Below are 11136 nucleotides of genomic sequence, written 5' to 3'. Positions count from 1 at the left end.
CTAAATACAACAAAACATTTTGGTGAACAAATTTAACTGGATAGAGATGTCTTTCGTTATATTGGTCCATTAAGACAGTGGTGTTCAAGATGTGGTCCATGGGCTAAATACAGTTGACAAGCTTCTTTGATCCAGCACATTATATTCCTTTCAGTTCCCTCCTTCATTGCACTGTACACAAAATCAACTTCAGTACTTCCAAGCTGTTTAAAATTTCTAGCCTTGTATTTTAGCCAATTCAGAGAAGACTTCACCAATTGTGTACTATAAAGTGGGTATAGCATTGGGCAGAATCAGAACAGAGACAACCAGGAGCAGAGAGAGAGAAAGAAAGAGAAGCATAGAAAGTGGAAGCACCAGAGAGTGAGAGAATGAATAGAATAAAGGGAGAAAAAGAGAGGGGAAAAATAGAGGAGCAAAGGAATAGTAGAGAAGGGTCAGAGGAAAGAAAAAGGACCAGAAGAGAAGAAAGAGGACCAGGGAAGGGAGCAAGAAGATAAAAATAAATAAAGAACCTGGGATCTAAGAAGTGGAGAATGGGGTAAATGAGGAGGAGGATAAGTGAGAGAAAGGGAGCATAACAATGACAAGCAGAGAAGTAATTGATAATTGAGGCATACTAATTTGATTTGCTCCCTTATGAACATCTAATATTATCTATACTATCCACATCTGACTGACAAGAATAATTACAAAAACACAATATATAGGTCAGTGCGAGTAAAATTCGCCTTGCTCCTGTCATAGTTGAGAAAAGTCATAACATAACCTGAAGGAACTTGCCTTTCCTTGCCTCATTTGGCTTCACTAGCTGCACTGCCCAGAGCCAATAACACACTTTTTAAAATAATAATTGCTCTTCTTCATCGTTAATTAGCTGTAGCTGACTGTACTGTTTTAAAAAGATTAACATGCTCTCTGAACTTTTGTTCTAGTGGATATTATCTGGAGATATATTTCTTCGTCAAGAAGCAGTTGTTTTAACTACCGAAAGAAAGTATGGCATTTAAACTGATTAGCTAGTGCCAAATGTAACCGAAAAATAGACAATTAAAATAAACAAAATGCCACAAACGACAAGTGCACAGGCACCAGCTGATGTGGATTTATCTTCAATAACTCATGATATTTGTGTTAATGAATAAAAGATTTAGTACAGACTGGATATACTATACGTTAACATCATCATTGCAGAATCAAATTCCAGAATTATCAAAAAGAAAATGACTAAATATGTGTTAAGATTTTATATTACTCAAGCAAGGCTGCAGCTGTGAGATTCTCGCTCAGAACCAAGTAGAACTCTCAGAAGTTGACTGCTGTTAAAAATAACGAATTCCAAGCATGCATTAGAGGAAAATTGAGAAAGAACAAGAGATAAGAAAAAAAGATGGAGACATAGAAGTAGCCTGAATTATACTCAAAGCTGAATTTTCAGGCCCCATCCCTTGAAGTCAGGAGATGAGGCAAGGTGGGGCCAAATATCCCAGCGCTAGCTGGCATGTCCATTTCAAGAAGCTATTCCCAGCACCAACAATGTTCACCATGGTGGGGGGGGAGTCAGGATAGCAATCCCACCCGCCTCCTGATTAAGGCCAAAAAAAGCAAGTAAGCAGTTTTCAGTCCAAAAACATGACACAGACCTTTCTGTCGCTTGCCATTTTAACACATCCCCCTGTTCTCATGCCCACATATCTGTCCTGGGCTTGCTGCAGTGTTCCAGTGAACATCAACGCAAGCTCAAGGAACAGCATCTCATTTACTGATTAGGCACACTACAGCTGGCCAGACTGAACATTAAGTTCAATCATTTCAGAGCATGACTGGCCCCTCTTTTCTATTTTTTGTTTTATTTTTTTCCTTTTTCTTTATTTTCTTTTAGTTTGTTTCATCATTCACTTTTTTACCATGTGACTACCCACTGTTTTTTTTCATGTTTGTGCTTTTGGCCAGGGCTGTTCATTATTCTGTCATTTAACACCTTCTCTGCACTAATGCTTTGCCTTTCAGCACACCGTTAACAGACCCTTTGCCTTTGCTCAATGACCTTCTTGTCAGTTATTCTCTGTGACCCTCTGTCCTATCAACACCTTCCTTTTTGTTATCTTTTGCCCGTTTTATTTGCTTAAAACCTATTACATTTCTAACCTTTGCCAGTTCTGATGAAAGGCCACTGATGTGAAACGTTAACTCTGCTTCACTCTCCACACATGCTACCAGACCTGCTGAGTATTTCCAGCATCTTTTTGTTTTTATTTCAGATAAGCAGCTTGTTAAGAGCTTGTTAGAGGTGGAAGTTGAAATTTTGAGGGGGTGCATGGGTTTCATGCACTGTCCGTTGCTGACCAGCTGAAGGGAGGCAGGTATAGAGTGGGGAGCCAGTCATGGCTTCCACAGGGAATTACCCTGGCTCCATAAGTGGATCAGTGGGGCAGAGAGGAACTCCTCTTTGGAAAGGAGGTGCCCTTGGTGCTGTGCAGGTGGCAGGGAGAATGGGTAATCAGTGCTCAAGCATTGAATGGGGTCGGTCACCTCCCTGGCACCTTGGGGGCATAACAGAAGGGGGCAAGGCTGCCAGTCACAATAGGGTGGGCATCTGTCCAAAAAGAAGGCTGCAGCTGGCAATGGGGCACAACTGTCAGATTTTGGGCTTAGTGGTGATGAGGGGCAGGAAGGGTGGAACCCTGAGCAGCAGGAGGGCAAATGAGAGGACACGATGGCCATACTCTCAACCAGGATCTGCTGCTGAATACAGAACTACCTGGAGATGACTGAGATTCTCTAGGCCGATGGTCACAAAGATATGTGCCCTCATCACAGAAGACCTTGTATCTCACAGCGCTGGTTGCCATACCCTTTCAGTAGCCATCAAAGTCACTGTGACCTTGAACTTCGCTTCTGGCTCCTTCCAAGGATCAGCTGCGGACCTTAGTGGTATCTTGCAAACGGCAGCACTTATCTCGCTGGTCACTGATGCCCTCATTGCCAGAGCTGGACAGCACATTCATTTCACGACAGATGAGGCCTTGGAGGGACAGAAAACATTGGGTTTTGCTGACATCACTGGATTCCGCCAGGTGCAGGGCATCATCGATTGCTCCCTTGTGGCCATCAAGCCATCCTGCAACCGTCCAATAGATTCATCAAGAGGCTTTCAATCCTTCAACGTCCAACTGGTCTGTGACCATAACAAGAGCGTCTTCAATTTGTGTGCTTTCTTTCCTGGCAGCTGCCATGACTCCATCATCCTCCGTCAGTTAACGCTGCATCAGATCTTCACTCCAACCCCCAAAGTACGTGATGGATCCAAGGTGAAGAGGGATATCCCTTGAAGACATGGCTACATGGCTACTCGCCCCTCAAGGGGATCCCCAGACAGAGTCACAGAGTTGATACAACCAATGCCACCAGGTCAATAAGACAGCCATTGAGCAGGCCATTGGGCTTCTCAAAATACACTTTGGGTGCCTGGACCAGTCAGGTGGTGCCCTCCAATACTCTGCTGCAAGGGTCTCGGTCATTGTGATGGTCTACTCTACTGCGTTCTCCATAACATGGCCCTCTGCAGTGGTGTGGACCTTGAGGACAGTGAGTCCCTGGAAGGAGGCAGTTCATCAGGGGAAAAGCAGGAGTGGGAGTGAGAGAGGAGGAAGTGGAAGTGGAAGTGGAAGGAGATGACACTGAACAGAGAGGTGCCCCAGCTGCGCAACATTGTGGCCTCCTCCTGCCACCCTCTGGGAAGATGATCTCCCTCCTCTCCCTCATGGCCTCCAGCATTAGATCCAGGTCAGCATTGATGAAGCGAGAGGGATCCCTGCCCTGGGTGCCAGGCCTCTGGCTCCCATATGACATCTTGCTTCTCTCTGGTGCTGTGGAAAGCTTTGGCACAGTCAGCAGCTTTCTCCCTCAGGACAACCAGGAGACTCAATGATGGCTAAATAAGTCCCGCACTTTAATGACCCACCTCCGTTCACAGCCCCGCTGGCACTAAGTGGGCAAGGAATCTGCCTGCATTAAATTAAGGGCCTAGACCGGAGCAGTGGTTGTTGGCAGCAGACCTGGGAGGAGGCGGATCCAGAGCGGGACCTGTGAAATAAAGAGCGGGACTTGAGGCCCTTACCTACCTTAGATCGGAGCAGCAGCAGTCGGTAGGCTCTGTTTGTGTTGGCGTGCGCTGGGTTTCAAAAGAGGAAAAAAAAGGCTACCAGTGACATTACGGGAAATCTGTAAGCTGATTGGTTTGGTAAGTAACAGCTGTTATTGCCTGTAAATAGCTTAAAAAATTAGAGAGAAAAAAAGTTCTTTTTTTAAAAAAACCCTCAAATAGCTATCTTGTATGTGAGAAGGTTAGTACTACTAAGGTTTTTTAATTAGTGTAATTTATTAATAATTACTAATTAGAATAGTGTTGTTTGGACAGTGTGAGGCTGTGAGTTGTGTATGAGGGATTTTATTGACCAGGGGAAAGAAGTGCTCTTTGCAGTCTTTCTTTTCTTTTCTGCCTTTTCAGCCTCCATGGTACAGGGGAAGAAGCTGATTGGCAAATAACTAGTAAGTTATTCCACTTATCATATTAGTGATAATTAGTTTGTAAAGCTAAGTAATGGCACGGCAGTTTGGCCAAGTGCCTCCTGTGGTATGTGGGAAGTCGTGGATGCACCATGTGTCCTTGACAAACACATCTGCAGGAAGTGTCACCGGCTGCAGAAGCTTGAGCTCCGGGTTTCGGAACTCGAGCAGCGGCTGGAGTCACTGTGGTGCATCCACGAGGCAGAGAACTACGTGGATAGCACGTTTCAGGAGGTAGTCACCCCGCAGCTTAAGAGAGCACAGGCAGAAAGGGACTGGGTGGCTGCCTGACAGACAAGAAAGACAAGGCAGGTAGTACAGGAATCCCTGGAGGGCATCCCACTTTCTATCCGGTATTCAGTTCTGAGTACCGATGGGAGAAAGGGTTTCTCTGGAGAGTGCAGCAAGAATCATGACCAAAGTACCAGCTGTGCAGGGAGGGAGGAGAAAAGACAAAAGAGCAATAGTGATGTGGGATTCTATAGATAGGCGTTTCTGTGGTCGCAGCCACACTACTAGGAGTGTACTATAGACCCCCAAATAGTGAGAGGGAAATAGAAGAACAAATATGTAGGCAAATTTCTGAGTGCAAAAACTATAGGGCAATAATAGTTGGTGATTTCAACTACCCCAATATCAACTGGGATACAAACAGTGTGAAGGGAACAGAGGGGACAACATTTTTGAACTGCGTTCAGGAGAATTTTTTTAGCCAGCACATAACAAGCCCAACGAGAGGGCGCAATTCTAGATTTAGTCTTCAGTAATGAAGCTGGAAAGTGGATGAAGGAACAATGGGTGACCATTTTGGAGATAGTGACGATAATACAGTTAGTTTAGCATAATCATGGAAAAGGACAAAGATAAAGCAGGAGTAAAGGTTCGAAATTGGGGGAAGGCAAATTTTACAAAACTGAGAGGTGACCTGGTGAAAGTGGACTGGATACAGCTACTTGAAGGAAAATTAATGGCAAACCAGTGGGAGGCATTCAGAAGCAAGATACTACAGGCACATTGTAGGCATGTCCCCACAAAGATAAAGAGTAGTACTGCCAAATCTAGAGCCCCCTGGTTATCTAGAAGCTTACAGAGTAAGTTAAAACAGAAAAAGAACGCTTATGACGATCACAAAAATCTTAATACTTTAGAAAGCCGAGAGGAGTATAGAAAGTGCAGGGGTGAAGTAAAAAAGGAAATTAGAAAAGCAAAGAGAGGATATGAAAAATAATTGGCAGGTAAAATCAAGGAAAACCTGAAGATGTTTTATCAGTACATTAAGAGCAAGAGGATAACTAAGGAAAAGTAGGGCCTATCAGAGATGTACAGGGGAACTTATGCGTGGATGCAAAAGATGTGGGCAGGGTTCTTAATGAGTTTTTTGTCTCTGTCTTCACAAAGGAGAGGGTTGATGCAGACATTGTAGTTAAGGAGGAGGAGTGTGAAATATTAGATACGATAAGCATAATGAGAGAAGAAGTACTAGAAGGTCTGGTATCCTTGAAAGTGGATAAATCACCAGGGCTGGATGGATTGCATCTCAGGATATTAAAGGAAGCCAGGGAGGAAATAGCGGATGCACTGAGGATCATCTTCAAATCCTCACTAGATACAGGTGAAGGTACCAGACAATTGGAGGTCTGCGAACGTTGTACCCTTGTTTAAAAAGTGTGTGAGGGATAGGCCAAATAATTATAGGCCAGTCAGTCTGACCTCGGTGGTGGGAAAATTATTAGAATCAATTGTGAGGGCACGATAAACTGCCACTTAGAAAGGCACGGATTAATCAGGGATAGTCAGCATGGATTTGTTAGGGGAAGGTCATGTCTTACTAATTTAGTTGAGTTTTTTGAGGAAGTAACAAGGAGGATTGATGAGGGTAATGCAGTGGATGTGGTTTACATGGATTTTAGTAAGGCAGTTGACAAGGTCCCGCATGACAGACTGGTCAGTAAAATGAAAGCCCATGGGTTAGGGGGAATATGACAGGTTGGATCCAAAATTGACTTAGGGACAGGAAGCAAAGGGAAACAAGTCGACGGATGTTTTTGCGAAGGGAAAGCTGCTCTAGTGGCGTTCCACAGGGCTCAGTGTTGGATCCCTTGCCATTTATGGTATATATTAATGATTTGGACTTAATTGTGGGTGGCAGGATTGGGAAATTTGCAGATGACACAAAAATTGGCCGTGTAGTAGACAGTGAGGAGGAAAGCTGTAGACTCCAGAATGATATCAATGGTTTGGTTGAGTGGGCGGAAAAATGACAGATGGAGTTCAATCTGGAGAAGTGTGAAGTAATGCATTTGGGGAGGGCAAATAAAGCAAGGGAATACACAATAAACAGGAGGATATTGAGAAGGGTAGAAGAAGTGAGAGACCTTGGAGTGCATGTCCACAGGACCCTGAAAGTGGCAGTACAGGTAGATAGAGTGGTGAAGAAGGCTTATGGAATGCTTTCTTTTTTGGCTGAAGTATAGAATACAAAAGCAGGGATGTAATGCTGGAACTGTATAAAACTCTGGATAGGCCATAGCTGGAGTATTGCGTACAGTTCTGGTCACCACATTACAGAAAGAACATAATTGCTTTGGAGAGAGTACAGAAGAGATTTACAAGAATGTTGCCAGGGCTTGAAAGTTGCAGCTATGATAAAAGATTGGATAAGCTAGGGTTGTTTTCCTTGGAACAGAGGAGACTGAGGGGTGACTTATTTGAGGTGTACAAAATTATGAGGGGCCTAGATAGACTAGGCAGGAAAGACCTGTTTCCCCTAGCGGAGAGGTCAATTACGACGGGGCACAGATTTTAGGTGATTGGTAGAAGGATTAGAGGTGACATGAGAAAAATCTTTTTCACCCTGAGGGTGGTGGGTGTCTGGAATTCACTGCTAGGAATGGTGGTGGAGGCAGAACCCCTCAATTCTTTTAAAAGGTACCTGGATATGCACCTAAGGTGCTGTAACCTGCAAGGCTATGGTCCATGTGCTGGAAGGTGGGATTAGATTGGGCAGCTAGGTTTTTTTCCAGCTGGCACCAACACAACGGGCTGAATGGCCTCCTTCTGCGCCGCAATTTTTCTATTGTTCTATGGTTCTTCCCCATGCGAAAACCTGAACTTTAATCAGTTTCCCCAGAGACGGGTTTCTGACCCAAAAACAGACCCGACTCTTGTTTCCAATCTCCATGGCAGAAATTCAGCCCACGGAGTACATCTCCTTTCACCTGACCCAACAACATGTCACAATTCTAACCTTCTGATCAGCCAGAGTGATTTTTGCATTTTCTGTACCACGCCTTTTGAAGTAATATTTCCAATTTATTTTTAGTTTTGATGGCCTTTCTTTTACTACAAGGCTTAACAATTTTTCAACAAAGACTTGTCCGATAGATTAGCAACTTGAAAGAGTTTTGTTCCACTTTTTGAGATAGGATACTTAGATAGAATCAGTGGTGACATTAAATATTCTAGGATTCATATGATGATGAGGACTCACTGAATAACTGAAATTATAATATAGGAGGCCATGTGAAAGTTTTATGTCCATTTACTGTTGTAGTATGTTTTTAAGGGGATATGTCCATAATCAGTATATATTATCAGACAGGATATGATGTAATATGATACATGACACAGTAGTTGGAATGTGTTTGTTGACCAAGCAAGATGTTCTAGTAAGAGCTCTCCAGCAATTTGTATATATAACTGTAATATTTGAATGAAGAACTCACAGTATAGTTTATCAGTCCTACTTGAATGATTGGTGAGTTTGTGCTTGAAGTATACACAATATTGTGTCAGCTAATGGAATTTCAAAAATTTTGAACATTTAAGGCAGATCAGGAAAGCATTGGATTCAACTTGGGACTACACCAGCATTCTGCTAGAAAGCAGAAGCTGCCAACAGAGCTCTGAGAGGTGAAGCGCTATACAGTTACAGTGAGTAACTGTACTAAGGGGCCATTGACTGGCTCAGTAGCAAAGGGGTACGATCAGTCAATTTGGGTCGGGCCAGTGCAGGTTGATTCAATGGCAGACTTAAAAAAAACTGAAAAAAACCATCGCACCCATTACAGCTTTTTGGGGCATTGAGGTGCCATTTGTGCCAAAACACCGCTTCCTGAGTAGGAACTGAAAAAGCAGGTGAAGGGGAGCAACAGCACCACAGACCAGAAGTGCCATAGAGTTCAGAAACAGGGTGTGGTAAGTTAAGGTATGGCAGGCAGCCAGATCTGCAACACATTGAAACCTTTCTGTGGAGCAAAGCAGGAAAGCTTCTTCCTACTTAGCAAATCAAGGAAAATCCTGGGGAATGTCAGCAAGATGTTAGTAAAATTCCCGTCTATGAATTGGAAAGCAGCAGATATTCTTTCCGAATTCATACTTTTCAAACAAAGAATAGAGCTGTGTTTCCTTGATTTGGCTGTATCAGAACCAGATAAACAAGCAGTCAAAATTAAGATATCCATAAGAAATGAATGGCTCACAGGCTGAATAGCTCAGACTTATCAGAAGATGATCAGAAAGACCCTAAGAAAATATGGTCCCCCCCTAGAAGACATGTGAAAGTCAATTTCAGGATACATCAGATGGAATTTATGAGATATAGGCAGCAAGCAAAAGAATCAATAGACCAATTTGTTGGTCACTGCAAGGACAAAGGCAGGGACTGCAAAGCTGAGTTATCTGAAAGAATTGCAGAGCTGTTAATAGCATTGACACCCGTTGAAGATTTTCAAAAGGACCTCCTAGAAAAGTTAAAAGGTCTTGACGTTAAAGCTTTATTAAAAGATAGGCGTAAATACGAAGCTATCCTCGCAGGCCGACAGAGTTTGCAAGTACTAGGTGTGGCTTCAATTATTGGCAGAGCAGCCAAACTGGCGAAGCTGAACAAGCCATGTGAAAGATGTGGACTTCTTCATTCACCAAGAAGCTGTCCAGCAGGCCAGGATCACTGTAAGGCATGTGGTATTAAAGGGCATTGGGTACACCAATGTAAGAAACCCAGTTCAAAAGCAGTGGCAAGAAGTTATCACAAGCCACAATAAAATAGAAAACATATACAGTACACTGGCAGCAACACAGAACGTGCCAGGCATAGAAGCGAGTGCATACACTAACTCCACCAACATACAAGGCAGTACAGAAAACGATGATGGCCAAGTTCTTACAAAGGAGAGCGAGCAAGCGTTCCACATTATAAACATTACCGGGTCCATAGATGGAATCCCACCACTGGAAGCATTTTGATATCGTGTGTCCTAGAAGATCGGAAAGCACACAGAGAGCAAAAATTGACACTTGGACGAGCACCCAGATCCTTCCCCTAAGGATACTGAAGGATATGTACCTCCAACCAACTACAGCTAAGTTAACTGCATATAATGTATCGGCGATACATTGCATTGGTAGGATAACACTGAAGTGCAGCTACAATCAATCAGCACGGTTGTCACAGGTCTTTTATCTTGTTGGTACACAAGGTCCAGCTATTGCAGGCCTACCAGCATGTAGAGACCTTAAGCTCATTACTATTCATGGGATCAACAAGGTACCAGTGGGGTTACCATATATCAAGAACACCCCCATTGAATCAGTCCTCAACTTAAAATCTAAATACACAGACCGGTTCGATACAATCAGCAGTTTTGAAGGCCGTCTTACACATGTGAGAGGATACAATTCCGTCAATAGACCATCCTAGAAAATGCAGCATTCATATCTGAGGCAAATTGAAAGTTGAACTGAACAAAATGGAGCAAGACAGTATTATCTGTAAAGGACAACAGCACACGGACTGGTGCAGTTTGATTACATACATAGGGCTGCATTTTACCTTAGGCGGACGGGAATTCCCCACCAACGTAAAAGTCAGTGGTGAACCTGCTTCCGCCTAGCCCGGGGATCCATCCTGTATTTTACGCGTCCCCGGGCTTTAATTGTCCCGAGGCGGGCTTCCACCCGCTTAAGGAAGTCCCACCTCATTGAGCTTCTGGCCAATCAGCCGGCCGGCAGCTCTTAGTCCCAGCAATGCCACAGGGAGCGGTGGCCACTGCTGGGACTGCAGCCCAGCTGACCAGATGGAGCCAGGAGACGAGGTCAGTTGAGCATGCCTCACCAGGCAGATTGGTCCTTCACTGGTGAGGCTGGAGTGGTCGTTTGGGGGAACAGGTGTGTGTCTTGGGTCCCGGGGGTGGGTTGGGAGGTGGGGGAGCCTTCAATCGGGCACCCTGTGCCTGACTGCCATTGCAGTGCGGCCTTTCACGTCCTCAGCACACCCGCTTGCCAGGGTAAAATACCCATGGAGGGCAAGGGCCCTTAAGTGGCCATTAAGAAGCCCATAGTGTCAGGAAAGCCCTTCCACCTGCCAAGAATGAGGAAAATTAATTTTGCTACATGAACATTGATTTTAAACTGTTGTTGGTGAAGAAAGAACTTGATTTAAAAAACAATTGGAGACTTTGGCTGGAGAGAGACAACATATCAAGAGACAATACTTCAAAGGACAAATGGGGCTATTCCCTGCTCCAATTTAATCCACAATGGACTTTTGATTACCAGACATTGAAGCAT

The sequence above is a fragment of the Heterodontus francisci genome, chromosome 19, assembly GCF_036365525.1.
Source record: "Heterodontus francisci isolate sHetFra1 chromosome 19, sHetFra1.hap1, whole genome shotgun sequence".
In the NCBI taxonomy this organism is placed as follows: domain Eukaryota; kingdom Metazoa; phylum Chordata; class Chondrichthyes; order Heterodontiformes; family Heterodontidae; genus Heterodontus; species Heterodontus francisci.
Note: the sequence above shows the minus strand (reverse complement) of the source record.